This window comes from Manis javanica, chromosome 14 (assembly GCF_040802235.1).
Source record: "Manis javanica isolate MJ-LG chromosome 14, MJ_LKY, whole genome shotgun sequence".
NCBI lineage: Eukaryota > Metazoa > Chordata > Mammalia > Pholidota > Manidae > Manis > Manis javanica.
The window spans coordinates 54536351-54563648 of NC_133169.1; the positions used below are offsets into that span (position 1 = coordinate 54536351).

At 41.0% G+C, this 27298-nt stretch overlaps 1 protein-coding gene and 1 pseudogene across 4 annotated transcripts in view; one reads left to right on the forward strand and one right to left on the reverse strand.

Annotated features, from left to right (window-relative positions):
- The window catches only part of LOC118972705 (putative histone-lysine N-methyltransferase PRDM6), a 359903-nt gene that overhangs the window by 308917 nt on the left and 23688 nt on the right, over positions 1-27298 (forward strand). The window lies entirely within an intron of this gene.
- Positions 25436-26916, reverse strand: LOC108407316 (microtubule-associated protein RP/EB family member 1 pseudogene; annotated as a pseudogene).

Genomic DNA, 27298 nt, shown 5'->3' on the forward strand with positions numbered 1-27298 from the left:
TTTTATTCTTTTTGATGCAATGGTGAATGGAGTTGTTTTCCTGATTTCTCTTTCTATTGATTCGTTGTTAGTGTATAGGAAAGCTACAGATTTCTGTGTGTTAATTTTGTATCCTGCAACTTTGCTGTATTCTGATATCAGTTCTAGTAGTTTTGGAGTGGAGTCTTTAGGGTTTTTTATGTACAGTATCATATCATCTGCAAATAGTGACAGTTTAACTTCTTCTTTACCAATCTGGATTCCTTGTATTTCTTTGTTTTGTCTGATTGCCGTGGCTAGGACCTCCAGTACTATGTTAAATAACAGTGGGGAGAGTGGGCATCCCTGTCTGGTTCCCGATCTCAGTGGAAATGCTTTCAGCTTCTCGCTGTTCAGTATAATGCTGGCTGTGGGTTTATCATATATGGCCTTTATTATGTTGAGGTACTTGCCCTCTATTCCCATTTTGCTGAGGGTTTTTATCATGAATGGATGTTGAATTTTGTCAAATGCTTTTTCAGCATCTGTGGAGATGATCATGTGGTTTTTGTCTTTCTTTTTGTTGATGTGGTGGATGATGTTGATGGATTTTCGAATGTTGTAGTATCCTTGCATCCCTGGGATGAACCCCACTTGGTCATGGTGTATGATCCTTTTGATATACTGTTGAGTTCTGTTTGCTAATATTTTATTGAGTATTTTTGCATCTGCATTCATCAGCGATATTGGTCTGTAATTTTCTTTTTTGGTGAGGTCTTTGCCTGGTTTTGGTATTAGGGTGATGTTGGCCTCATAGAATGAGTTTGGGAGTATTCCCTCTTCTTCTATTTTCTGGAACACTTTAAGGAGAATGGGTATTATGTCTTCTCTGTGTGTCTGATAAAATTCCGAGGTAAATCCGTCTGGCCCCAGGGTTTTGTTCTTGGGTAGTTTTTTGATTGCTGTTTAAATTTCTTTGCTTGTAATTGGTTTGTTTAACTTTTGTGTTTCTTCCTTGGTCAGTCTTGGGAGGTTGTATTTTTCTAGGAAGTTGTCCATTTCTTCTAAGTTTTCCAGCTTGTTGGCATATAGGTTTTCATAGTAGTCTTTAATAATTCTTTGTATTTCTGTGGAGTCTGTCGTGATTTTTCCATTCTCATTTCTGATTATGTTGATTTGTGATTACTCTCTTTTTCTCTTAAGTTGGGCTAGAGGCTTATCTATTTTGTTTATTTTCTCAAAGAACCAGCTCTTGGTTTCGTTGATTTTTGCTATTGTTTTATTCTTCTCAATTTTGTTTATTTCTTCTCTGATCTTTATTATGTCCCTCCTTCTGCTGACTTTAGGCCTCCTTTGTTCTTCTTTTTCCAGTTTTAATAATTGTGATGTTAGACTATTCATTTGGTATTGTTCTTCCTTCTTCAAGTGTGCCTGGATTGCTATATACTTTCCTCTTAAGACTGCTTTCGCTGCATCCTACAGAATTTGGGGCTTAGTGTTGTTCTCATTTGTTTCTATATATTCCTTGATCTCTATTTTGATTTGTTCATTGATCCATTAATTATTTAGTAGCATGTTGTTAAGCCTCCATGTGTTTGTGAGCCTTTTTGTTTTCTTTGTAGAATTTATTTCTACTTTCATACCTTTGTGGTCTGAAAAATTGGTTGGTAGAATTTCAATATTTTGGAATTTACTGAGGCTCTTTTTGTGAGCTTGTATGTGGTCTATTCTGGAGAATGTTCCATGTGCACTTGAGAAGAATGTATATCCTGTTGCTTTTGGATGTAGAGTTCTATAGATGTCTATTAGGTCGATCTGTTCTAGTGTGTTGTTCAGTGCCTGTGTGTCTTTACTTATTTTCTGCCCGGTGGATCTATCCTTTTCGGTGAGTGGTGTGTTGAACTCTCCTTCAATGAATGCATAGCAGTCTATTTCCCTCTTTAGTTCTGTTAGTATTTGCTTCATGTATGCTGGTGCTCTTGTATTGGGTGCATATATATTTAGAATGGTTATATCCTCTTGTTGGACTGAGCCCTTTATCATTATGTAGTGGCCTTCTTTATCTCTTGTTACTTTCTTTGTTTTGAAGTCTATTTTGTCTGATATTAGTACTGCAACCCCTGCTTTCTTCTCACTGTTGTCTGCCTGAAATATGTTTTTCCATCCCTTGACTTTTAGTCTATGCTTGTCTTTGGGTTTAAGGTGAGTTTCTTGTAAGCAGCATATAGATGGGTCTTGCTTTTTTATCCATTCTATTACTATATGTCTTTTGATTAGTGCATTAAGTCCATTTACATTTAGGGTGACTATTGAGAGATATGTACTTATTGCCATTTCAGGCTTTAGATTCGTGGTTACCAAAGGTTCAAGGTTAGCTTCTTTAGTATCTTACTGCCTAACTTAGCTCGCTTTTTGAGCTGTTATATACACTGTCTGGAGATTCTTTTCTTCTCTCCCTTCTTATTCCTCCTCCTCCATTCTTCATATGTTGTGTGTTTTGTTCTGTGCTCTTTTTAGGGGTGCTCCCATCTAGAGCAGTCCCTGTAGGATGCCCTGTAGAGGTGGTTTGTGGGAAGCAAATTCCCTCAGCTTTTGCTTGTCTGGGAATTGTTTAATCCCACCATCATATTTAAATGATAGTCGTGCTGGATACAGTATCCTTGGTTCAAGTCCCTTCTGTTTCATTGCATTAAGTATATCATGCCATTCTCTTCTGGCCTGTAGGGTTTCTGTTGAGAAGTCTGATGTTAGCCTGATTGGTTTTCCTTTATAGGTGACCTTTTTCTCTCTAGCTGCCTTTAAAACTCTTTCCTTGTCCTTGATCCTTGCCATTTTAATTACTATGTGTCTTGGTGTTGTCCTCCTTGGATCCTTTCTGTTGGGGGTTCTGTGTAATTCCATGGTCTGTTCGATTATTTCCTCCCCCAGTTTGGGGAAGTTTTCAGCAATTATTTCTTCAAAGACACTTTCTATCCCTTTTCCTCTTTCTTCTTCTGGTACCCCTATAATACGAATATTATTCCTTTTGTATTGGTCACATATTTCTCTTAGTGTTGTTTCATTCCTGGAGATCCTTTTATCTCTCCCTATATCAGCTTCTATACGTTCCTGTTCTCTGGCTTCTATTCCTTCAATGGCCTCTTGCATCTTATCCATTCTGCTTATAAATCCTTCCAAGGATTGTTTCACTTCTGTGATCTCTTTCCTGACATCTGTGATGTCCTTCCGGACTTCATCCCAGTGCTCTTGCATTTTTTTCTTCATCTCATCCCACTGCTCTTGCATTTTTCTCTGCATCTCATCCCATTGCTCTTGCATTTTTCTCTGCATCTCTGTCAGCATGTTCATGATTTTTATTTTGTATTCTTTTTCAGGAGGACTAGTTAGGTCTTTCTCCTTCTCAGGTGTTGTCTCTGTGATCTTTGTCTGCCTGTAGTTTTGCCTTTTCATGGTGATAGAGATAGTTTGCAGATCTGGTACACGTGACCACTGGAAGAGCTTCCCTTCTTGTTGGTTTGTAGCCTTTTCCTGGGAGAATAGCGACCTCTAGTGGCTTGTGCTGGGCAGCTGTGCGCAGACAGGGCTTCTGCTTCCTGCCCAGTTGCTTTGGGGTTTATCTCCGCTGTTGCTGTGGGCTTGGCCTGGCTGGGGCTGTTCCTCCAAAATGGTGGAGCCCCATTGGAGGGGGAGCGGCCGGGAGGCTATTTATCTCCGTAAGGGGCCTCTGTGCTCCCTGCTGCCCAGGGGGTTAGAGTGCCCACAGATCCCCAGATTCCCTGCCTCTGGTCTAAGTGACCTGTCCTTCCCCTTTAAGACTTCCAAAAAGCACTCTCCAAACCAAAAGAACAACAGCAACAATGAGAGAGGGAACAGAAAGAAAAAAAAAAAGAAAAAACACGCGATTTTTTTTTTTTTTTTTGTCCTCATTTGCCGGTCCCTGGCACCCGCTCACTGGTCCTGCTGCCCTGTCTCCCTAGCACCAGGGTCCGTGTCCTTTCGAGGCTTCCAAAAAGTACCCACCCACCGGTCCCGCAGGGAAGGAATGCTCGATATTCTTTGTCCTCAGGCACTGGTCCCAGGCACCCGCTCACTAGTCCCGCTGCCCTGCCTCCCTAGCACCGGGGTCCCTGTCCCTTTAAGGCTTCCAAAAAGCACTCGCCAAAATGAGAGAAAAAAAGGGGAAAAAACGCGCGATTTCCTCCGTCCTCAGGTGCCGGTCTCAGGCACCCACCCACCGGTCAAACAGGGAAAAACGCGGGATATTCTTTGTCCTCAGGTGCCGGTCCCAGGCACCTGCTCACCAGTCCCGCCGCCCTGCCTCCCTAGCACCGGGTTCCCTGTCCCTTTTAGGCTTCCAAAAAGCACTCGCAGAAAAGAGAAAAAAAAAAAGGGGGAAAAACGCGCCATTTCCTCTGTCCTCAAGTGCCGGTCCCAGGCACCCGCCCACCGGTCCTGCAGGGAAAAACGTGGGCTATTCTTTGTCCTCAGGCGCCGGTCCCAGGCACCCGCTCACCAGTCCCGCCACCCTGCCTCCCTAGCACTGGGGTCCCTGTCCCTTTAAGGCTTCCAAAAAGCGCTCGCTAAAAAGAGAAAAAAAAAGGGGAAAAACGCGCGATTTCCTCCATCCTCAGGCGCCGGTCTCAGGCACCCGCCTGCCGGTCCCGCAGGGAGAAACGCAGGATATTCTTTGTCCTCAGGCGCCGGTCCCAGGCACCTGCTCACCAGTCCCGCCACCCTGCCTCCCTAGCAACGGGGGCCCGTCCCTTTAAGGCTTCCAAAAAGCACTCGCCAAAAAAAAAACCGCTCTGGTTTCTTTTCACCCGCCATGAGCCGGGGGGAGGGGCGCTCGGGTCCCGCCTGGCCGGGGCTTGTATCTTACCCCCTTCGCAAGGCGCTGGGTTCTTGCAGGTGTGGATGTGGTCTGGATGTTGTCCTGTGTCCTGTGGTCTCTATTTTAGGAAGATTTTTCTTTGTTATATTTTCATAGCTCTATGTGTTTTTGGGAGGAGATTTCCACTGCTCTACTCACGCCGCCATCCTAGCTCCGCCCCTTCCAAATCCATTTTTAAAGGCTTTTTTCCCTCACTATATCTTCTACAGTGCCTGATACACAGTAGACATCTTGTGAAGAGTTATTGGTTAGTTTTGAATATCTTTCATTTTATTAAAGGTCTTTGCTTATTCTCGGTGCACCTTTTTCCAGAAAAGACTTAAGTAGCTCTTAGAAACTGTAAGGTTGTAGATGGATAAATGTTTTGAGAGTATTAAGATGGAAAATTCTAAATGGAAACAAATGTGCAGAATTGAGAAATATTCTAGATAATGTTTTGATGCTGGGATGTGTTACACCCAAATAGTCTTTTCTTGGCACAGTTATCTGGTGTCCTCCACCTCCAGGCAGTCTGCTGTTTGTTTGCTTGTGCATAGAATGGATATGGTATTTTGCTCCATCATCGGGAAGTGGTGCCTTACAGTGTGCAGAGTTAGATGGGCAGAGATGGGCATGTGAAGTCTTGGTCTATGGGGTATAGCTGACAATTTGTGCAATTCTGGGTTTCTTTGTTAAATTTTTTCCCCCTTATTGAAGTAATTGGTATTTATTACCAAATATTCAGAAACACAGAAAAAAATTAAATGTGTCATAGCCCACCACCTGGAGAGAAACTCTAAAATTTTTAGTGTTGTCTTGAAAATTACATATTTGTCTTTATTTGTGTCTATTGTGCTGAAAAAATTGTTCTTACTTAAAGTTATTACCTAAACATGTCCTAGTATAATTAATATTCTTGTAATTGTTCTGTTTACTGTCTGTCAAATGAGTCAGAATTTGCTTGTTCCCTATTTTTTCTCATGTAGCACCTATGCTGTTTACAGTTTTTCATTATTTTAGTAAACAAATTTAGACATGCTGCTTATACTGTTGGAGCCATAGTTCTGACTTTTACATATTGGGAATTATTTCTGTCTTACAGTTTTCTTCTAATAATGAATAAGGCAATATAAATAAATGTTAAATATGGACTCCATTTTTCTTTACCTTTGAACCTCACAGGGCTGTCTTAAGAATCTGTGAGTTGATGTTTCAACTTGCTGATGTATTACAAATGATAATTCCAAAATAAAAGTTCTTACTTTATAGAAGAGAGAGGGTCCTGAGAAGTTGCTTCAGGTCCAGTTTTGCAAACTAAGTATCTTTTATTCACTAGGGCCGTGCTTCCCAAGTCACCTGGATGCTTTTTTCCCTGAATTTTTATAGAATTTTAAACATAAGCAGTAGAGAAAAATAAGAGAGAGAAATAGTATAATAAATCATCTTATATTTTGCATGCATTTTGAGTAATTTTTTTCTTTCCATTCTTGTTCCTTGTTTTCTCCTGCTTTCTTTTTGCTTTGTTCTTATCTTGTATTTTTTGTTGGAACATTTTAAAATAAATCCCAAACACTGTAACAGTTTACCTATGTATCCTTTAGCATCTATCTCTAAAAGATACAGTTTTTAAAAACATCACATGGCTACAATACCATCATCATACCCGGCAATAAAGACAATAGTTTCTTAATGTCCTCTGCTTTCCTTCTCTCTTCATTTCTTTTTCATATTTCTTTTTTCATACCCCAGATTTCTTTTTTGACTGTTGTTTGTGTAACAGTCAAAAAGAAGATGTTCACGTTACATTTTGTTGAAATATCCCTCAGGCCTCCTTTAATCTGTAACAACTCAATGGTTGGGGAGCTTCTTTCTGTTTAAATGTGAAATCTTGAGTCCTACCTCTGACCACTGAATCAAATCATCAGGGATGCAGTCTGATGGTCTGCATTTTATAAAAGCTCCAGCAGTGATCTGATGGACAGACAGCTTCAAGAACCTTGGTACAAAGGAGCATACTTTAGACTCCTTAGAAATTAATGTTGTAGTAGGGAAGTAAACTTTTTGAAATAAATATAATCATCTCCTACTTCCCTAGTTCGTTTATTTTATAAAACCTTCATTTATTGGGTTTCCCCCAGATGGGACACATGTCTTCTATGGATGATGATTGAGATGGTTTTTCGCTTCTCTCTGTAGTCACTTCTTTTTCTCCTGCTGAATAGTCCTTGTTAGGCATGTTTTTACTATGTTCCATCAAGAATTCTATACTAAAATTCCTCTGCTTCATATCTGTAGTTATCTATCTTTCTTTGGCAGAAAATTTTAAAACTGAGCATATATCAGGAAGTGGGATGAAATAAAAGTGACCTATGAGCTCTCTGCAAGGTAATCACTGTTGGCATTTTCACTGTTTTTCATTTTAGTCTTTTCCTATTCCAATCAACTTTAAAAAAAAAAAGTCCAAATTCCAACTATGAACATTTTTGTAACTGGCTAACATAATATATTGTAAATGTTTTTTCAAAGACGGATCATTCTTTACTGTTGGTTTAGTGGCTGCCTAGTATTCTGGCATTTGGATATTTGTCCTATTTAAATTGTTTCCCTGGTATGCATAACATTCTTTTGGATTTCATTCGTTTTCCTTCCACATTCATAGTGACGCTGCCCTAGGCATATGATCTCTGTCTCTTCCCCTGTAAGATCTGATACCACTCTGATAAAGTCTGAAAGTTTAGTGCCATTTAATACAGACCCTTAGATGTGTGCCTTGATTTCTTATCTAGATATTTTAGCTGTGTCCAATCTCTTGTCTCAGGTGGGACCTCCGTGGGCTCTCATTATAGGGAGACGGAAAGGAGTAGCATGGAGGAGAAAAGGAAAGACAGCTGAGGTTTGGGTAGGGAATGAGAGAGCTGAGATATTTGAATATTTTGGGAAACTGGAGAAATCCATGGTCTGTTGGGGATTAAAGCCTTTACACAAAGCTCACAAGAGTGGAATGAGCAAGGTCAGGAAATTCTGACCTGGCCCAGGGCGGGCTGTCTGTGGAGTCTGACCTGCCAGGCTGGCCGGTTGGTTGTTCCTCCTGGGCTAGAGGCAGGTTGGGCTGTGCCTGTCTGTTTTGTGGGGCAGTTGTCCTGAACAACCATACCAAATTCTTTGCATTTGTGACTGTTTACCCAGCACAACAGGAAGAGCCAATCTGGTGGTTTTCTAAATAATTATTTTAGTGTAGATGACCAGCAGGATAATTCATACTGCAATTTAAATGATTTTTATCTAAAATTGTCCAGTTTAGCCACTCACATTGGTAGAATGAATGTGAGCAAATTTTAGTTTACTGGTGTGCTGTTTAGACACACTTCATATGGTGTTTTTTTTTAAAAGACCTTGAAGTCTTCTATGGAAGTATTTAGAGGAAGTTTGTTTCTCAAGGGCTAAGGGGAAATATTATTACTCCATTGGTAAATGTGTTTATCCAAATCTGTTTTTAAAGACAATAGCCCAATTTAGAGCTGGCAGTAGATAGAGTGATTCAGATCTTTCACAGATACAGTGTCTAATTCTTTGCTGTTTTTGGCAAATCACACTGCCTTGATTTAGGTGGGACAGGGATCAGGGATTCAAATGACTCTACTCAGAAGGAAAGTAGACAAGTTTGACAGCAGTGAACACCAAGTCATTGCTGCATCCAGAAAATTTATGGTGAAGACCAGGGACGTCTGGAAAATTAGACAAATCTGTCCTTTTTGAATTTATTGGCCTAGGCAACATGTTTTACTTTAGAAGACTGATCTGTGACCTCTGAAAAGGATATGTCTTCAAGCTCAGTGTTTTCTTTATTCATATAAAATAAAGATATTCTCCTTACACTTTTCTAAAAGAGAAAAGTAAGGGGGAAAAAAGCCCTATGCCATTGCATCGAGATCTGTGAAAAAAATGTACACTTTCTTTGGTCCACATATGTGCACCCCAAGTGTTTGATGCCAGGACCTCATGTCACGAATAATTCCCTTGAAGCTAAGTGTAAGCAACTTAAAAAACATTTCTTTTAAACCTTGTGGTATATTTTCCTGAAAACTTTCCCAGTGCTCTGCCCAATCCATATACCTAGACATACATATACACACACACACACACACACACACACACACACACACTCTGCTCAATCCATATACCTACACACACACACACACACACACACACACACACACACACACACACACTCTGCTCAATCCATATACCTAGACACACACACACACGGACTCTTGAGTTGTGCGTGCCTTTTGCACTAACCCAACTGAACTTCTCATACATGTACGTTTTAGGTCTTGGTGACTCAAAGTCTATTTGTTTTGTTGCCTCATTTAAATTGTGGTGGCATAAATCACTCCATTTTTTAATCATTTGAGTAGCTAACACCCCAAAGCATTAAAGTTAAACAATGTTAATGGGGATTTACATTGGATGCCATTGTTTTAATATGAGAAATAGCCATGCATTGAGCTGTGTAGCACAGTTTATTTATGCAGACTTAATTAGGCCTTTGAAATGAAATACACAGTGAGCCATTTGCCAGAAATTGAAAGCCTACGTGACAGGGTCCCTCCTCCAATCTTACTCCTCCCATGTACTTCAAGGTTTAAAGCTAGATGAATACTCTTGGCTGGAGGAAATTGTAATCTGGGTTGGAAAGAAATTACAATATTCAGAACAGACGCTTCCTCCTCCATTTCTCTCTCTCGTCATTTTTGTGTGTGTGAGTTGCAGTAGGAAGGCTTGAAAAGTAGAAAAAAAGATTTTTGGCTTCAGACATCTGACAAAGAGGCGGTTTCCCAGCGTGGTCTCATTGACGACACAGGGAGTTTCATGCTCGGAAGGACACGGAGCCCAACGTACAGGTTCTGGAGAGAAGTGGTGGGATGCCTTTGCTCAGACAGCTCGGAGGACAGCATACCTATGGCCGTTTTCAGGTCCTCATGGAGACCCTGTAGGGTCCCACCCCGATCCCTGTATGTTTATTCTGTTGGGCCTGTGCGCAGTGGAGCCGGTTAGGAGATGGCATGGTTCATTTATGGCTGAGGAGATGTTAAGGTCTCAGTCACTTACATGTTAATAGCTAGAAGTTGGACCTAAGTAGGCCGCAAATTCTAGGAATGAGGAAGCAACCTGAGAGGAATTCTCACAAATTCATTTCAGCCTCTTGCTCTTGTTCGTGCATGACTAGGCCTGATCTTCCTCACTCGTGGGAGAGGGTGTGGGGTGGCCCCACCGAAGGCAGAGAGGGGACCTTGGCACTGCGGGCCACATCACACCTGTGGCGATCCCTAGACCTCTGCCTGGTGTGGGAGGTCAGAGGAGATGGGTGAGTGCTTAAAATCTGAAAGCAGGGAGCTGCCGACCCTCACTGATCATGATTTTTCTGGAGAAGTTTCAAATGTAGCATCTCTGTAGTAATGAGGGCGCCCAGACCTCTGGTGGTGACCAGGCGACCAGTACGCTGAGGACAAGCATCTTCTCTTGGCTTAGCTCGTTACGGAAATGGTCTCCTGCAAACCACCACCATACCTGGGGTCTGACACATGCTCCGAATCAGTCCATTTCTTTTAAAGACTTTACCAGTGTCTTGGATTCCATTTTAACCAAGTTTTGTCTGTTTAAGTAAGATATAACTTCTGAACAACAGATGATGCATATCCATACATTTTCTTAGAATGTAGGAAATATGATTAATTTTAGGAAGAATATTCTTGGGCAAATAACAAAAATTCCAAACGTTTTACATCACCCCTACGTTTGTTTTCAAGAAAGAAACCTTCCAGCTGCTCACCGATCATGATCAAAATCATTAATAAGCTATTTGTGTTTTATAATGTGATACAAAGTATTTTCTTCTGTTGGTATAAGGGAAGTTGATAAATGTTTATTGTTTTTGTTTTTTGGGTAGAAATGACTTAGCAGTAAATTTAAGTGCAAAGCCAGACTCCCAAAATTTAGACAAAGACCTCACTCCACTTCAACCCTTACTTTCTTTTACTCCTGTTCCCCAGAAGCATTTTGAAAATTTAACAATTGAGGTGGAAGGGAAAAAAAATCAAGAGTTTGGGAAAAAGTGCCCATTTCTAATCCTTTGAGCTTTTTGAGGGTAATGAGATCTGTTCTCTCTGTACACAGCATCACTGGGAAATGTAAATGGGGAAGTGACCTTATTTGGGGTCGAAAAACGAAAACATTATTAGTTGTGAGACTTAACTCTTTTCAAGTTTTGCTAATTTTAAAATTTATTCCTGGAATGATCTGTGGATGAAAACAAAGCAAAGGATTTTGATCCTAAAACAGAACTTTCAGAGAAATGATATTCTAAAGGATTTCTCAGATAATATGTTACTATGAAGCCATCTAGGATCATGTGGAATCCAGGAGTTGATTATTAGATTAGCATTAACAAAAAGTCTTCAAATTCTAACTGCAGGAAGACTCTCCTGGAATGTTCATTAAAGCTATAGGTCTCCCCAGAACCACTGGATCAAGTTGTCTGGGAAACACCTTGCACTGTAAACAAGCACAAAAATGTTTGAGGACATTAAATGAAGGTGGTTGTGAGATCGTCCTGGACACCTTTCCTCCTCCCAGTGCTATGCAAATGAGCCTTAATGTGGGCAGAGCTATTTGGGGTGCTGTGATGCGTAAGCGCCTTAGCAATCACGTTGTTTGGTTCAAATCCCGGCTCCACCTCATGTGACTTTGGGCAAGTCGCTTTTACCTTTTCTTAGCTTCAGCTTGTTCGTTTGTAAAATGCAGCGTACCAATCTTTTCCAACTTTGGTAAGAATGAAAACTAGGTGATACAAATTTCATAGCATGTTGCTTGTCATATCATAGGTTTTCTATAAATGTTTCCGTTTCTTTATTACATTAAAAGAATTTGGCGAATGAACTTCTGCTCCACTTCGGATCTAAGCAAGAGTGTATCAGAAAATCCAGGGTTTCAAGCCTAAGAAATTCCTGTTTATAAAAACAGCCTCTGAACGGACTGGCAGCCTGCTTTCTTCCCTCCCTTCCCCTCCCCTCCTTCCCTCCCTTCCCCTCCCTTCCCTCCTTCCCTCCCTTCCCCTTCCTCCCCTCCTCCCCTCCCCTCCCATCCTTCCCTTCGTTCCCTCCTGTCTCTTCTCTGTCTCTCTCTGAACAGCAGTTAGTCCTGAAACACATTTTGAAGGGTCAGGACATTCTCAGGCATGGGGAATAACTAATCTCTCAATGCATGCATCAGTACACATATGTTTTAGGATTAGAATCAGACATAGAGGATCTCTTTTTGCAATGACTTTATTAAACTCTCTCGCTTATTTGTGGGTCTTTTTTAAATGATAAAGTCCCTGTGTTCCATTAAAGTACTTATAGTATTAAGCTATTAAAAATTGCGTCTGAGTCAATAAGTTACTAATTCTCTCAAGAGATGGTCTGAGGAGTTGATACAGATGCAATTCTACTTTGTTTCTTTATTCTTAATAGCACATAGTATTCCTTGCTACTATACTCTATTATGTCAAAAAATCATCATTATTAAAATTAATAGCATTTACTATGCGCCAAGAATTGTTCTGTGTACTTTGTACAGGTAATCCATCTTAATCCTTGAATCATCCCTTTGAGGGTGCATTAATTATTTCCATTTTTTACATCAAGCACCGAGGCCTTAAGAGGCAGTATCTATCATAACACCATGATGCATGGTAGTTTTTAACTTTTAATAACTGTCTTTCTCAGTAAAGGCAACTGGAGGATAAAGATCATGTCTTAAGTATATGTCAACTTCTGATGAGTATTTGCTGAATGAACATGAGACATTTATTGATATTGAATGTGTACTATGTGTCTGGTGCAGTGTCATATGTTTTGTGTCTAGAATGTTCTAGGCTTGAGCCTCGCTCTGCCTGTCACCTAGTAGGAGTGTGTCTCTGGGTGAGTTGCATGTAGGTTTTTATGTCTCGCATGCCTCAAGGGCCAATTGGGCATAATTATGGGATCTTTTCCATAAGGCAGTTTGAGGATATTTTGAGTTAGCATATAAAGTACTTAGAACAGTGCCAGGCACAGAGCAAGCAGCCTGTAAATGTTAACTCTCATTATTTCCAATTCAGGTGTGTCTCATTCCAAAGTATGTGGTCTTTTTATAGAAACGCCTTTCTTTTTAAAAATTTGTTTACATATTTTTTTAAAAAAATTTTGTACCTTTAAGGTGTACCACATGATGATTTGATATATGTCATAAAATGGATTAATTAAATGAAATTAAGGCAGAATAACTATAAACAGACATAAAAATAATTAACTGTCTATCTCCACCAGTCATTTAGCTATCTGCTTGCATCAGAAAGGCCATTTGCTGGACGCAGCACTGCCAGAACAGTTAAAAATCGGGGGGAACGGCAGAGGAGCATTTATCTTGTGAGCAGCTGAGCCCCCCTGGAAACACCTTGTCCTGGGTTGGTCTCTCCTCATGAACAAGGGCTGTCACCGACCCCAGCAGCGGTGATGATCGCCTTTCTCAGGACCCCTGTCATAAATACACAGGAAAAATGTTTTCAGTTCTATATATTCAAAATGTTTAAAAAAGGATGAGAGAAACAGATGTTGGGGTTGATTTTCAATTTTGCGATATCAGAAGTGTGATTCTGTTGTTTTACACGAAGTTTCTTTATGTTCACACTGAAACTTTATAAGCTAATTACCACAGGATAATTTAGCATCTGGGGCTTGTTCTTGTTTGAGAAATACCTCACACAGAGATGAGATACATATTTACACCCTTACAACCATCCTTCCTGCCCTCCTCCCCTATACTGGACCAATTTCGTCAGTAAATGAACATTATACTACTTCCCATTTAATAATAAAATCCACCTTTGACCCCACTCTCCCTTCCCACAGTCACCCAGCCCTCTCCTCTCCTAGTGTGATTTCGTCCCCACTCACCGCTCTCTCTCCCAGCGTTTCTGATCCCCCATCACTGGTCGCATGGTCTGATCATGCCGGTTCCTGAAACTCCTTCCTGACTGAACACCCTGTTTCGCTGCCTCCTCACTGATGCCTGCGTCTCTTCCCTGCCTCTCAGTGTTGGATGTCTCAAACCTTGGCCCTTGTCTTAGGTTTGCACTGTAGCCCAACAAATGACCACAAACTTAGCAGCTCAGAGTAACACACAGGTGTTGTCCAGTCAGGGTTTACTGGGTCCTCTCCTCAGGTTCCACCAGGCTGGGTGTGCCAAGGCTGTGATCTCATCTGAGGCTGGGGGCATCTTCCAAGCTGGCATAGGTGGGATTCGGTTCCTTGATGCCATAGGCCTGAAGTCCTTTGTTCTTGCTGATTGTCAGCCAGGGATAGCTCTCAGCTCCTGGAAGCCACCCTCACGGCCAGTGTGTCCCTATCAGAACATGGCAGCTTGTGCTCAAAGCCAGCAGTCTGCTAGGACTGGTCTTATAAACCATAACTTAATCAAGGGAAGGCCCATCCACCACCTGTCGTACAACATAACCCAACCAAGGGAGGGTCTACCCCACCACATTCTCATCCAGTCTCATGGGAAGGGGTTTTTCAGACAAGTACAAAGAAGCAGGAGTCTTGGGAGCTTTCTTAGGATTCTGCTCATCACAGCAGTTTTTCTCCATCTGTGCCCCACTCCCAGCATCATGTCATCTAGTGCCATGGCTCCAAATACCACCTCTGCATTCTGTCTCCCAGATCTACAAACTCATATCCAGGTGTCTACACAATGTCTCCACTTGGGCATCTCTGACTTAAAACCACCAAAATGAACAATGGATTTCTTTCTATGAGGATTATCTTTGGTTGTACGTAATAGAAACTTGACTAGGTTTCTAAATTCCCACATTGCAAGGAAACCAAAGACAGGCAGTCCAGGTGGATGGAGCAGCTTCCCTGTATCCGTGATCCCAGCCCCTTTTGTCTTTCTGCTTCACTATCTTCACCTTATCATGTGACTTTAACCCTACTCATTACAACATAGCTGCTGTCCCTCCAAACATTGCTTCTACATTTCTGGCAGGAAGAAAAGCCTGTTTCTTTCTCTTCTCCTCTTTTTTTTTTTTGAGGGAAACAGGGGCCCTACCCAGTAGATCTACTCTACATTTCATTAACGACTCTGGGACACGGCCATCCTGATGACAAGGGAATGTGGGAAATCGAGATGTTTTGCCCAGCATGTCAGCGCTCTGAATGGCACTGGGGTCTTTTTGCCAGAAGGAGGAGGGAGTGAACATCGGTAGGCAGGTAGCGACAGCTGCCTTATCCCTGCTTATGCAGGATGAGATTTGGCTGCAGGTGCCTCTAGAACCAAAATAATGGAGATGTTAGCAGATACACCTTTATTTCTCTCTCACATAAATGTGTAGGGCTGGGGGACAGTTTCATGATCAACAGTGGCCCAAACTTTGTGCTTCTACCTCTGTGTTCTAACTGTGTCCAGCCATTACATGGCAACTCAGCCAGCAGGAAAGAGAAAAGGGAAGAAGGAAACAGGCCTTCCCTTTAAGAACACTTCCTGACAGATGCACATACATGTCTGGTTACCTGCCTCTGACCAGAATTGAGTCCTTGGTCCACACACACGGCTTTGAGAATGTTTGGGAAGTGCGTTCTTTATTCTGGGTGGTCATGAACTCCACTGAAAATCAGGAGTTCTGTTTTGTGGAAAAGGGACAGTGGATTTGGGGAGATAGCTAGTGTTCTCTGCCACTTACCCTAAACCTGGCATACTACCACCTTCAGTAAGCAGCAGGCAAGTTGTCGAAAGTATGGCTGTCAGGTGAGGTCAGAAACAAACAGTGAAGGTCTTGGAGCCCTTCTGATCCCCTCTGCTCTGCACATCCCCCCACAGCTTTTGTCCACTCCCCACTTTCGTGACCAGGGCAGTAGTGCACATCACCATCGTCTCCTGCCTGGACTCCTGCAGGGGCTTCTGACTGGGTGCTTGGCCTTGATCCTGGTCCCTTAGAGGAAGTCCATCCATACTTGAAGAATCTAGCATGATCTCGTCAAAGGAAAAAACATACCAGGTTATTTCCTTGCCCAAAACATGCGCTGTGCTTCCCACTTACCAGGATATGCAGATTCCCAGCTTAGCCCCCCAGGCCCTGCAGTGGTTGATGCCATGCCGCCTCTGAACCCATCTCCTAGCTGGTGTTTAAGCACCGACTTCCCTGCCTTTCCGTTGCTCTGTCTCTGCTATGACAGCCCTTGCCCAGCTCCTTACCCCCACCCTCAGCTCTCCGCTGCCTGTTTTCCCTCTGTCCTTTGTCCTGGATCTCCTGAAATCTCAGCAGATAGAAGTCAGTAAGGGTGCAGCTGTTTAAATATGGTATGTTGGCACTCAGTGGGTTCCCGATCTGAAGATACATATTAGGTCATATAAAATTTTGCTCTTTCTTTGGGATCTTCTCTTACTTGTTATGGAATGCTTCTTTTATAGGAAACCTCCTGGATTAACACTTCTGACGGTTGATCTTTTTATCTGCCTTTTCTGTCACTTTGTTCAAACTTTGAGAGACTGTCATGGTTTTATATTCTACCTTTTAAATTATTTCTGTGTCATGTTTTTTAATATCTAAAATCTTTTCCTTCTCCTTTTCATAGCAACCTCTTCTTGTTTAATAAAGGCATTGTCTTCTCAAATCTCTCTGCAGATACAAAATGGAATTTTTAAAGGTCTCTTCTGTTACTTGTTTTCCTTTGGGATTAGCAGTTTCGTTTGTTTTTCCTGTCGTTTCTCTCTCAGTGCTGGCTTACCTGTGAAAGCAATCCTCTGTTACCCAGCCAGCTAGATTAATTATTCTGGGCATGGGTCGTGGGTTCCTCTCCCTTGGGTATGTAGGTCTGGTCCCTCTGAGGGTGTGTTGAGTGGAGGGCATCCTTGTAGGGAGTGAGGAGAGAGAGCCAGCTGACAGGCTGCGGCCCCCACCAAACCCAGAAGGACTGGAATGAAAGGCAGCCTTGTGCAGCCCAGATGCTTCATGCATTCTCTTTAGGACATTGGCCCTATTTATGGGTGGGGGTGTGAGTGCTGGGGTAAAACCAGGCTATCAGACACTCAGATGATGGCGGAGGGCTGGAGTGTCCACTGTCACAAGCCATGGCAGAGTCTAATCCTTCTTGGCCCCCCCTCCCCTTGTGCCAGTCCTGAGTGTAACCCTCTCAGGTCTGCTGAAAGGACTGGGCTTCCCACTCTGCAGTCCCTTTCCTGAGGCAGGGAGTCTCCTGGGGCTACTCTGGTCTGCTTGCTTCACTGGGGTGCTCCTGCTTTCTGGCTTTTAGGAAGTTGTTAATCCCTCACTTGGTGATTACTCCTTCCTCCCTGCACTGTTCTCTCTCTCTCTCTCTCTCTCTTTTTTATTAGTGTTTCATTGCTTTGCAATCTTATATTGGTCTCAAGTATACAACAGAGTGGGTCAACAGTTACCCATATTGTTAAATCCTCACGCCCACTAGTGTAGTTACTATCTGTTAACATAGGAAGATGTTACAGAACCACTGGCTATATTCTCCATCCTGTACTACCATCCCTGTGACCACCTTATACTAGGATTGAGAATTTTTGTGCCCTTTTATCCCCCTCACACTCCAACCCACCTACCCCAGCACCTCCTCAGCCCCTCCCACATGGTAATCACCAGTCATTCCTCAGCATCTATGAGTCTACTGCTGTTTTCTTCATTTTGTTTTGTTTTGTTTTTATATTCCACAAATAAGTGAAATCATGCAGCATTTGTCTTTCTCTGCCTGGTTTATTTCACTGAGCCTAATACCCTCTCGGTCCATCTGTATTGTTACAAATGGCAGGATTTCTACTTTTTTTAAGTTAAAGTATCAGTGATATGCAATCTTATGATGGTTTCACCTAAACAGCACAGTGGTTTCAACATTCACCCATATTATGAAGTCCACAACCCCTCCATTGCCATCACTGTCTATCAATGTAGTAAGGTGCTGTAGAGTCGTTAGTTGTCTTCTCCATGCTGTGCTGCCAAACCCTTGACCTACCTGTATTGTGATTGCAAATTATAATGCTCTTTAATCCCCTTTTTCCTCCCCATCCACCTTCCCCACACCCTCCCCTTTTGTAACCACTAGTCCCTTCTCAGTGTTTGTGAGTCTACTTCTATTTTGTTCCTTCTGTTTTTCTTTTGTTTTATGCTCCACAAATGAGTGAGATCATTTAGCATTTGTCTTTCTTTGCCTGGCTTATTTCACTGAGCGTTATACCCTCTAGACCATTCATGTTGTTGCAAATGGTAGGATTCTTCTCTTTTTATGGCTGAATAATACTCCGTTGTGCATATGTACCACGTCTTCTTTATCCATTCATCTACTGATGGACACTTAGGTTGCTTTCATTTCTTGGCTATTGTAAATAGTGCTGTGATAAACATAGGCGTGCATATGTCTTTTTCAAAGTGGGCTGCTGTTTTCTTAGGGTAAATTCCTAGAAGTGGAATTCCTGGGTCAAATGGTAGTCCTATTTTGAGCTTTTTGAGGAACCTCTATACTGCTTTCCACAATGGTTGAACTAATTTATTTTCCCACCAGCAGTGCAGGAGGATTCCCCTGTCTCCACAACCTCAGCAGCATTTGTTGTTTGTCTTTTGGATGGTAGCCATCCTTACTGGTGTGAGGTGATATCTCATTGTGGTTTTAATTTGCATTTCTCTGATGACAAGTGATGTGGAGCATCTTTTCATGTGTCTGTTGGTCATCTGAATTTTTTCTTTAGAGAACTTGTCTGTTCAGCTCCTCTGCCCATTTTTTAATTGGATTATTTGCTTTTTGTTTGTTGAGGTGCGTGAGCTCTTTATATATTTTGGATGTCAAACCTTCATCGGATATGTCATTTATGAATACTGTAGGATGCCTTTTTGTTCCACGGAGGGATCCTTTGCTGTACAGAAGCTTTTCAGCTTGATATAGTCCCACTTGTTCATTGTTGCTTTTGTTTCCCTTGCCCGGGGAGATATGTTCATGAAGCAGTCACTCATGTTTATGTCTAAGATATTTTTGCCTATGTTTTTTTCTAAGAGTTTTATGGTTTCATGACTTACATTCAGGTCTTTGATCCATTTCAAATTTACTTTTGTGTATGGGGTTAGACAGTGATCCAGTTTGATTCTCTTACATGTAGCTGTCCAGTTTTGCCACCACCATCTGTTAGAGACTCTCATTTCCCCATTGTTTGTCCATGGGCCCTTTATCATATATTAATTGACCATATATGTTTGGGTTAATGTTTGGAGTCTCGTTCTGTTCCACTGGTCTGTGGCTCTGTTCTTGTGCCAGTACCAAATTGTCTTGATTACTGTGCTTTTGTAGTAGAGCTTGAAGTTGGGGAGCAAGATCCCCCACACTTTATTCTTCCTTCTCAGGATTGCTTTGGCTATTCGGGGTCTTTGGTGGTTCCATATGAATTTTTGAAGTATTTGTTCCATTTCATTGAAGAATGCTGTTGGTAATTTGATAGGGATTGCGTTGAATCTGTATATTGCTTTGGGCAGGATGGCCATTTTGACAATATTAATTCTTCCTAGCCAGGAACATGGTATGAGTTTCCATTTGTTAGTGTCCCCTTTAATTTCTCTTAAGAGTGACTTGTAGTATTCAGGGTATAGGTCTTTCATTTCCTTGGTTAGGTTTATTCCTAGGTATTTCATTCTTTTTGATGCTATTGTGAATGGAGTTGTTTTCCTGATTTCTCTTTCTATTAGTTCGTTGTTAGTGTATAGGAAAGCCACAGATTTCTGTGTGTTAATTTTGTATCCTGCAATTTTGCTGTATTCCGATATCAGTTCTAGTAGTTTTGGAGTGGAGTCTTTAGGGTTTTTTATGTACAATATCATGTCATCTGCAATTAGTGACAGTTTGACTTCGTGTTTACCAATCTAGATTTTTGTATTTCTTTGTTTTGTCTAATTGCCGTGGCTAGGACCTCCAGTAGTATGTTGAATAACAGTGGGGAGAGTGGGCATCCCTGTCTTGTTCCCAATCTCAGAGGAAAAGCTTTCAGCCTCTCGCTGTTCAGTATGATGTTATATGTGGGTTTATCATATATGGCCTTTATTATGTTTAGGTACTTGCCCTCTATATCCATTTGTTGAGTGTTGAATTTTGTCGAATGCTTTTTCAGCATCTATAGAGATGATCATGTTGTTTTTGTCCTCCTCCTTTTTGTTGATATGGTGCATGATGTTAGTGGATTTTCTAATGTTGTGATATCCTTGCATCCCTGGGATGAATCCCACCGTGGTCATGGTGTATGATCCTTTTGATATATTTTTGAATTTGGTTTGCTAATGTTTTATTGAGTATTTTTGCATGTATGTTCATCAGGGATAGTGGTCTGTAATTTTCTTTTTTGGAGGGGTCTTTGCCTGGTTTTGATGTTAGGGTGATGTTGGCTTCATAGAATGAGTTTGGGAGTATTTGCTCCTCTTCTATTTTTTGGAAAACGTTAAGGAGAATGGGTATTGTATCTTCTCTGTATGTCTGGTAAAATTCTGAGGTAAATCCATCTGGCCCAGGGTTTTTTTTCTTGGGTAGTTTTTTGATTACCGCTTCAGTGTCTTTGCTGGTAATTGGTTTGTTCAGATTTTGTGTTTCTTCCTTGGTCAGTCTTGGAAGGTTGTATTTTTCTAGGAAGTTGTCCATTTCTTCTAGGTTTTCCAGCTTCTTAGCTTATAGGTTTTCATAATAGTCTCTAATAATTCTTTGTACATCTGTTGGGTCTGTCATGATGTTTCCTTTCTCGTTTCTGATTCTGTTGTTGTGTGTTGATTCTCTTTTTATTTTAGTAAGTCTGGCTAGAGGCTTATCTATTTTGTTTATTTTCTCAAAGAACCAGCTCTTGGTTTCATTGATTTTTTTCTACTGTTTTGTTCTTCTCAATTTTGTTTATTTCTTCTCTGATATTTATTATGTCCCTCCTTCTTTTGCCTTTAGGCCTCATTTGTTCTTCTTTTTCCAATTTTGATAATTGTGATAGACTATTTATTTGGGATTTTTCTTCCATCTTTAAGAATGCTTGGATTGCTATATACGTTCCTCTTAAGACTTTCCTGCATTCCACAGAAGTTGGGGCTTTGTGTTGTTGTTTTCATTTGTTTCCATATGTTGCTTGATCTCTATTTTAATTTGTTCATTGATCCATTGATTATTCAGGAGCATGGTGTTAAGCCTCCATGTGTTTGTGAGCCTTTTAGCTTTCTTTATACAATTTATTTCTAGTTTTATACCTTGGTGGTCTGAAAAGTTGGTTGGTAGGATTTCAATCTTTTTGGATTTACTGAAGCTCTTTTTGTGGCCTAGTATTTTGTCTATTCTGGAGAATGTTCCATGTGCTCTTGAGAAGAATGTACATCCTGTTGATTTTGGATGTAGAGTTCTGTAGATGTCTATTAGGTCCATCTCTTCTAGTATGTTGTTCAGTGCCTCTGTGTCCTTACTTATTTTCTGTCTGGTGGATCTGTCCTTTGGAGTGAGTGGTGTGTTGAAGTCTCCCAAAATGAATGCATTGTATTCTATTTCCTCCTTTAATTCTGTTAGTATTGGTTTCACTTATGTTGGTGCTCCTGTGTTGGGTGCATATATATTTATAATGATTATATCCTCTTGTTGGACTGAGCCCTTTATCATTATGTAATGTCCTTCTTTATCTCTTTTTACTTTCTTTGTTTTGAAGTCTATTTTGTCTGATAGTAGTACTGCAACCGCTGCTGTTTTCTCCCTGTTGTTTGCATGAAATATCTTTTCCCATCCCTTACCTTTTATTCTGTGCATGTCTTTGGGTTTGAGGTGAGTCTCTTGCAAGCAGCAGATAGATGGGTCTTGCTTTTTTATCCATTCTGTTACTCTGTGTGTTTTGATTGGTGCATTTAGTCCATTTATATTTAGGGTGATTATTGGAAGATATCTACTTATTGCCATTGCAGGCTTTAAGTTTGTGGTTATGAGAGGTTCAAGGTTAGCTTTTTGTTTTTAACTTCTTTTTCTTTTTTTGTTATCATTAATCTCCAATTACATGAAGAGCATTATGTTTACTGGGCTCTCCCCTACCCCAAGTCCCCCCACAAACCCCATTACAGTTACTGTCCATCAGCATAGTGAAGTGTTGTAAAATCACTGCTTGTCCGTGCTTATTGGGGGAACCACTGGCAGGCTGCTTATTGCTGTGAGGGGCTTCAGAGCTGTGCTGCTGCCCAGGGGCTTAGGGCTCCTAAAATTCCCTGGGATTCCCAACTGCTGGCTAAGTGTGCTGGGAGAACTTTGTCCAGCTGTGGGGTCACTGTCTCTTTAAGACTTGCAAAAAGCACTCGCTTTTCTTTTATTTCAGGGGCACCAGTTGTGGGGACCTGCCTACAGGTTTTGCTTTTCCATTTCTCTAATATCCAGCACCCCATGCACCATGTGTCTGCGCTTTTAGTGCAGATTTCTAGAGCTGGTTGTTTAGCAGTTCTGGGCTTTCACTCCCTCCCCATTCTGACTCCTTTCTTCCCACCAGGTTTTGGGGTGAGGGGGCATTTGGGTCCTACCGGGCCGCGGCTTGTATCTCACCCCCTTTGTGTAATGTTGAGTTCTTGCAGTTGTAGATGTAGCCTGGCCTTTGTACTGTATCCACTGGTGTCTCTTTGAGGAAGGGTTGTATTTATTGTATTTTCATAGATGTATATGTTTTTGGGAGGAGATTTCCACTGAACTACTCATGCCACCATCTTGGCTCCGCCCTTGGTTTACTTTTGAAACATTTTTAGCTGCAACACAACCTTGCAGTTCTTACAGTGAATTTTGTTGACATACAATTAAATCATAACAGCAGAACTCAACAACTTTACACAGAATTAACATAGCTATGTAACCACCACAGTTCTAGAAATTGAATATTACCAGCACCCCACCAGGGCACCTTATATCTTCCTTTTAAGTGCCCCCAGCATCCTGACTTGACCAACTGTTAATAAGAAATACAAAATAACAACTGTAAATACAGCTGAATTTTGCTCACCTGGCAGGAAGAGCAGCACTACTGAAATAAAGTCATTGTTTACGCAGAAATTGGAAGAGCTTGATGTAGACTTAAAAAGGAGAGAATATACAAACTTTCTGAGGTCAGGTCTCTAGGTGACTTACAATGTGAACTGTAACTCTTCTTTGTGAGTGGTCAGGTGTCATTTTACAGCTAACTGGAAGCCTGGTTTCAAAGAAGACCAGAATGTGTTTTGTAAAATTCCCAAGCATAGGGGTGGTTCATCATACACATTCTCAAAGCTGAACAAACATTTTCTTTAGAATACTGTAGACTAGCTTTGAACTTTATATATATAAAGGGAAATCATGTACTATGTCCTCTTTTGTGTTTGGCTTCTTTGGTTTACTACGTTTATGAAATGCGACTGTGTTACTGCATGAGAGATAGTTCATTTTAACTGTAGTACAGTATTCTGTCATGGGAATAGATGATTGTACTTATCCATTTATTGGTAATGGGTATTTGGATTGTTCTAGTATTTGGTTCCTACAAATAGACTACTATGAACTTTCTTCTAGGATTTTTATACATATACACTTAAACACACATGCACACACACTTCAGTTGGTGTATACCTAGGATTAATTAGACTTCCTGAGTCCTAGGGGATACATAGGGCAATTTGAGTGGATACTGCATTTCTTGTAGCAGTTGGAACGACTTACACTCCCACTAGGAGTGCACAAATTCCAGTTGCTTCACATCCTTATCATCACTTAGTATTGTCAGCCTTTTCATTTAAAATTTTTCAGTGACTATGTAAATCACTGAAGTTTGAATTTGCATTTCCCTTATCCCTAGTGAAATTGAACATTTTATGTGTTTGACCATTTGGATATCCTCTTTTATGAAATACTTGTTCAAATATTTTGCCATTTTCTATCAGTTTTTTTCTCTCAAAAGTTATAGTACATATAACCGCACACATTTATACACACAGACAGATGTATATACATACATACACACACTATATATATGTATATTCTGAGTTTGTGGTCTTTATCGTTTTTTTTTAATATAACTATGGGTATATTTATACAAATATCTTCTATTCTGTGACTTGCCTTTCATTTATGTTTTCTATAACTTGTCATTTTATACTCTTAGTAGCACCTTTTATTAAACAGAAATTTATGAGGAATACGTTTTTAAACAAACTTAAATGACTCCGGATCAGTTCCAGTTTTCTTTTTCTTTTATTTTGGTAAGTTGTAGTTTAATAGGAAATTAGCCCTTTAAACTATTTTTTTTCTTGAAATATAGAATTTTATTTAGAAACTGTTTAAAAGTAGAAAAAAACCCTGTCAAGAAAGACCAGGTGGCAAATGGGTTCCCAGTAAAATGGGACTGTAGGGCAACAAAAGTCTAAAAGGCTTCAAAAGAGTAATAGCACCACTGTTATTTGAACAATGGCTAGTTACGTGCATTTTTTTGGCATTGTTAATCACTGAATCTGGATTTTCCTCTGAATTCCACACAGAGCATACACTACACAACAATTTTATCATAAAATACCTGCTTTCTACACACATTTTAGGACAAGCTACCACCAGAAACAAATCAATACAAACACATCAGGGGCAGAACAATCTCAGTAGTGGGTGGCACACATTTTGCAGAATTCTGCCTAACAAAGGAACTGAATAGGCCGTGGACAAAGCAAATGAGGGAGTGTGAAGGAATGAAATATTTTAAATATTAATAATTAATTCAGACATGGTACTGTATTTTCTGCAAAAGAAAGTTAACATTTAGTAACACGCTAATGAATTTTATCTCCAAGGAGATTAGTGCACTGGCAAAATAGTCCAGTAACAGTGGAGGGCTGGGGACAGGTGGTACCAAAAACACCCAGCCTTGCAGATCCCAAGACAGAGATGGCCTTCACTGGTCACTCCCTCCGCCAGAGGCCCAGAGAGAATTTGCAGCATAACAGCCTGCCTGCTCAACTCCCACTCAAACAGCAGACTTTAAGGAGCCAAAGAGAGGTCCCCAGTGGGCAAGGGGAGCAGAGAAGAGAAACATGTTAAATGTAAACTTTAAAGACAGTAAAATGGGACACAACCCCCATTCAAATCCCAGAGCAGTGGGCAAGTCCCAAAAAGTAGTTGTTAAGATTTAAAAACTGGACACAGCTCCTTTCCTAAGAAACACAATACACAGAAATTTCAGGGATAATTGGAAAAATCGTCAGAGAAATCTCAATGAAAATCGAGCTCTTCAACTCAACATACCAGGGCTGAAACACACCCTCTATTCAGCCAGGCGGCAATGCCTCTTGCTTCCTAGCAGGGACACAATTGGTCAAGGACACCAAAGGGCTTTACAGAGTAACTTGTTACACTTTCGTTTTGGGCCACAGCCTAAGCCTATGAGGATTCAGGCAGCCCCGCAAGGCCTGTGAACGCAGGTTCCAGAGGTTCCAAGGTCTGGCCCTTCCTTCCCAGACATAATGTCAGATAGCCAAAATCTCCTATCATGTTACATTTTATATTCTGAAATATGGAAGCATGTTTGAAATACTCTTAAGGCATTTATTTATTAAAACGTTGAAATTCTCTGCCAAGATTTCACATTAGCTTAAAATCCAAACCAGTCTTGACATTTCTCTCCTGAGGCCTCCACCTCAGAGTGTTACATGAACACCTTCTTCAGCAACTGGAGTCACCGGCATCTACATGGTGAGCCCCACGGTCAGCCTCCTTGCTCCCTAGGTGAACCAACTGGATGTTAATGCTGCTCTGCCAAAAGGTAAAGCTCCTGACTCAAACTCATCAGAAAAGGAGTGAAACTTCTGCAAAGTGAACTTTAAGAAGAGGTACTTTTTGCTTATGAAAAGAAACCAGTGAGTCCTCTAACAATAACAAAGGGAGTATTTTACAGTTAAGCACATGATTTGGAGTGAAGAGTTGGGGTGTTGCTCTGCTGGTTCAGGCTGTTAGTACTCTTCTTGTTCCTCCTGTGGGCCCCCTTCATCAGGTATCACAAAGCCCTCATCTGTAGCATAGAGAATGTCCACAATCCTCTGCAATACAGGGTCGTTCTCTCCCTCATTCTCCTGGCAAATCAATTCAATGTTCCTTAGCTTTCCAAAGTAGAAATCTCTTTCTTTCTCCAAGTCTTCAACAGTAAGTTTCAATACATTGACCCGCTGCACCAACTCAGCCGCTTCGTCATCCCCATTGCCCACACCAGGATTCTTTCGCACCACACCCGGGCCGGCCTTAGGGGTTGTAGTAGTTCTGTGTGTTGCAGTGGGCCTCTGTGGAGCGATCTTAGTCACGATCATTTGTGCTGGGAGTAAGTCCTTCGCTGGGGTCTTTTTTCTGCTGGGGTGATTAGGGCTATCATCTGCAGTGCTAGCGCTGAGAGGTTTCTTTGGTTTGTTCAGAGCTGGAGCAACAAGGGAGGGAGCCACTGCAGTTTCTTGACCTTGTCTGGCAGCTACAGGGTCATAGTCTTTTTCATCAGTTTGCATCAAAAAATTTCTTGAAACACTGAACGAACTCAAAATTGTCCTGAAACTTCCCTTTTACTAATTTGTCCACAGGAATTATTTTGTCAACACCCATCCTCTTAAAACCTGCTTGTAGTATTTTGAAGTTTTGGATGTATTCATGTTCTAGCTTAGCTTGGAATTTCACTTTCTTCAAGGCAATGGAGCCAGGGAGGAGCATGTCCATAAACTGACAATAGGCAGCCCCTGAGCACAACTGTTCGATCTTTGTCAGATTCAACTGCAGAGACTCATTGATCCAGGCCAGCATGTCATGTTGACTTAGGTTATCACTGGTGACTGACTTTGAGTATATGTTCACTGCCATCTTCGGCTCTCGGCGGGACAGCGTCTACTGCCCACGCCTGGCTGCGGTTCCATCTTTGTGTCGTTCAAACCACTCGACCCCGCCCGGTCGCACGATGACCTCACAAGCACCCCCGCGTTACGCGCCAACGTAAAAAGCCCTTTAAACTATTTTTTTTCAAATTTATTGACACAAAGTTGTTCCCACTACTACTTTTTGATTTTTTAAAATTCTACTCCAACTATAGTTATGAACTTTTATTTTTTTCTAATACTGTTTAATTATACCCTTTCTGTCCTTTTCCGTGATAAACATTGTTACAAATGTGTTAATTTTCTTAATAAATTCAGGTCTTCAAAGTATTTCTATCATTGTAGCATCATAACTAATCAAGACAGAGTTCATTCTACATTAGAAATTTATTTTAAACTCCTAAATTTGATCCAGAATATGGAAGACTTAAAATTCTTTACTTGGATAGTATGTTTGGATGATTGTAATAGTGTTAAACAAAAAAATCCTATTGGAAACAAGATGCAAGATGTTTAGATACAAAGTAGTATAATCTGGTTTGTCTTTT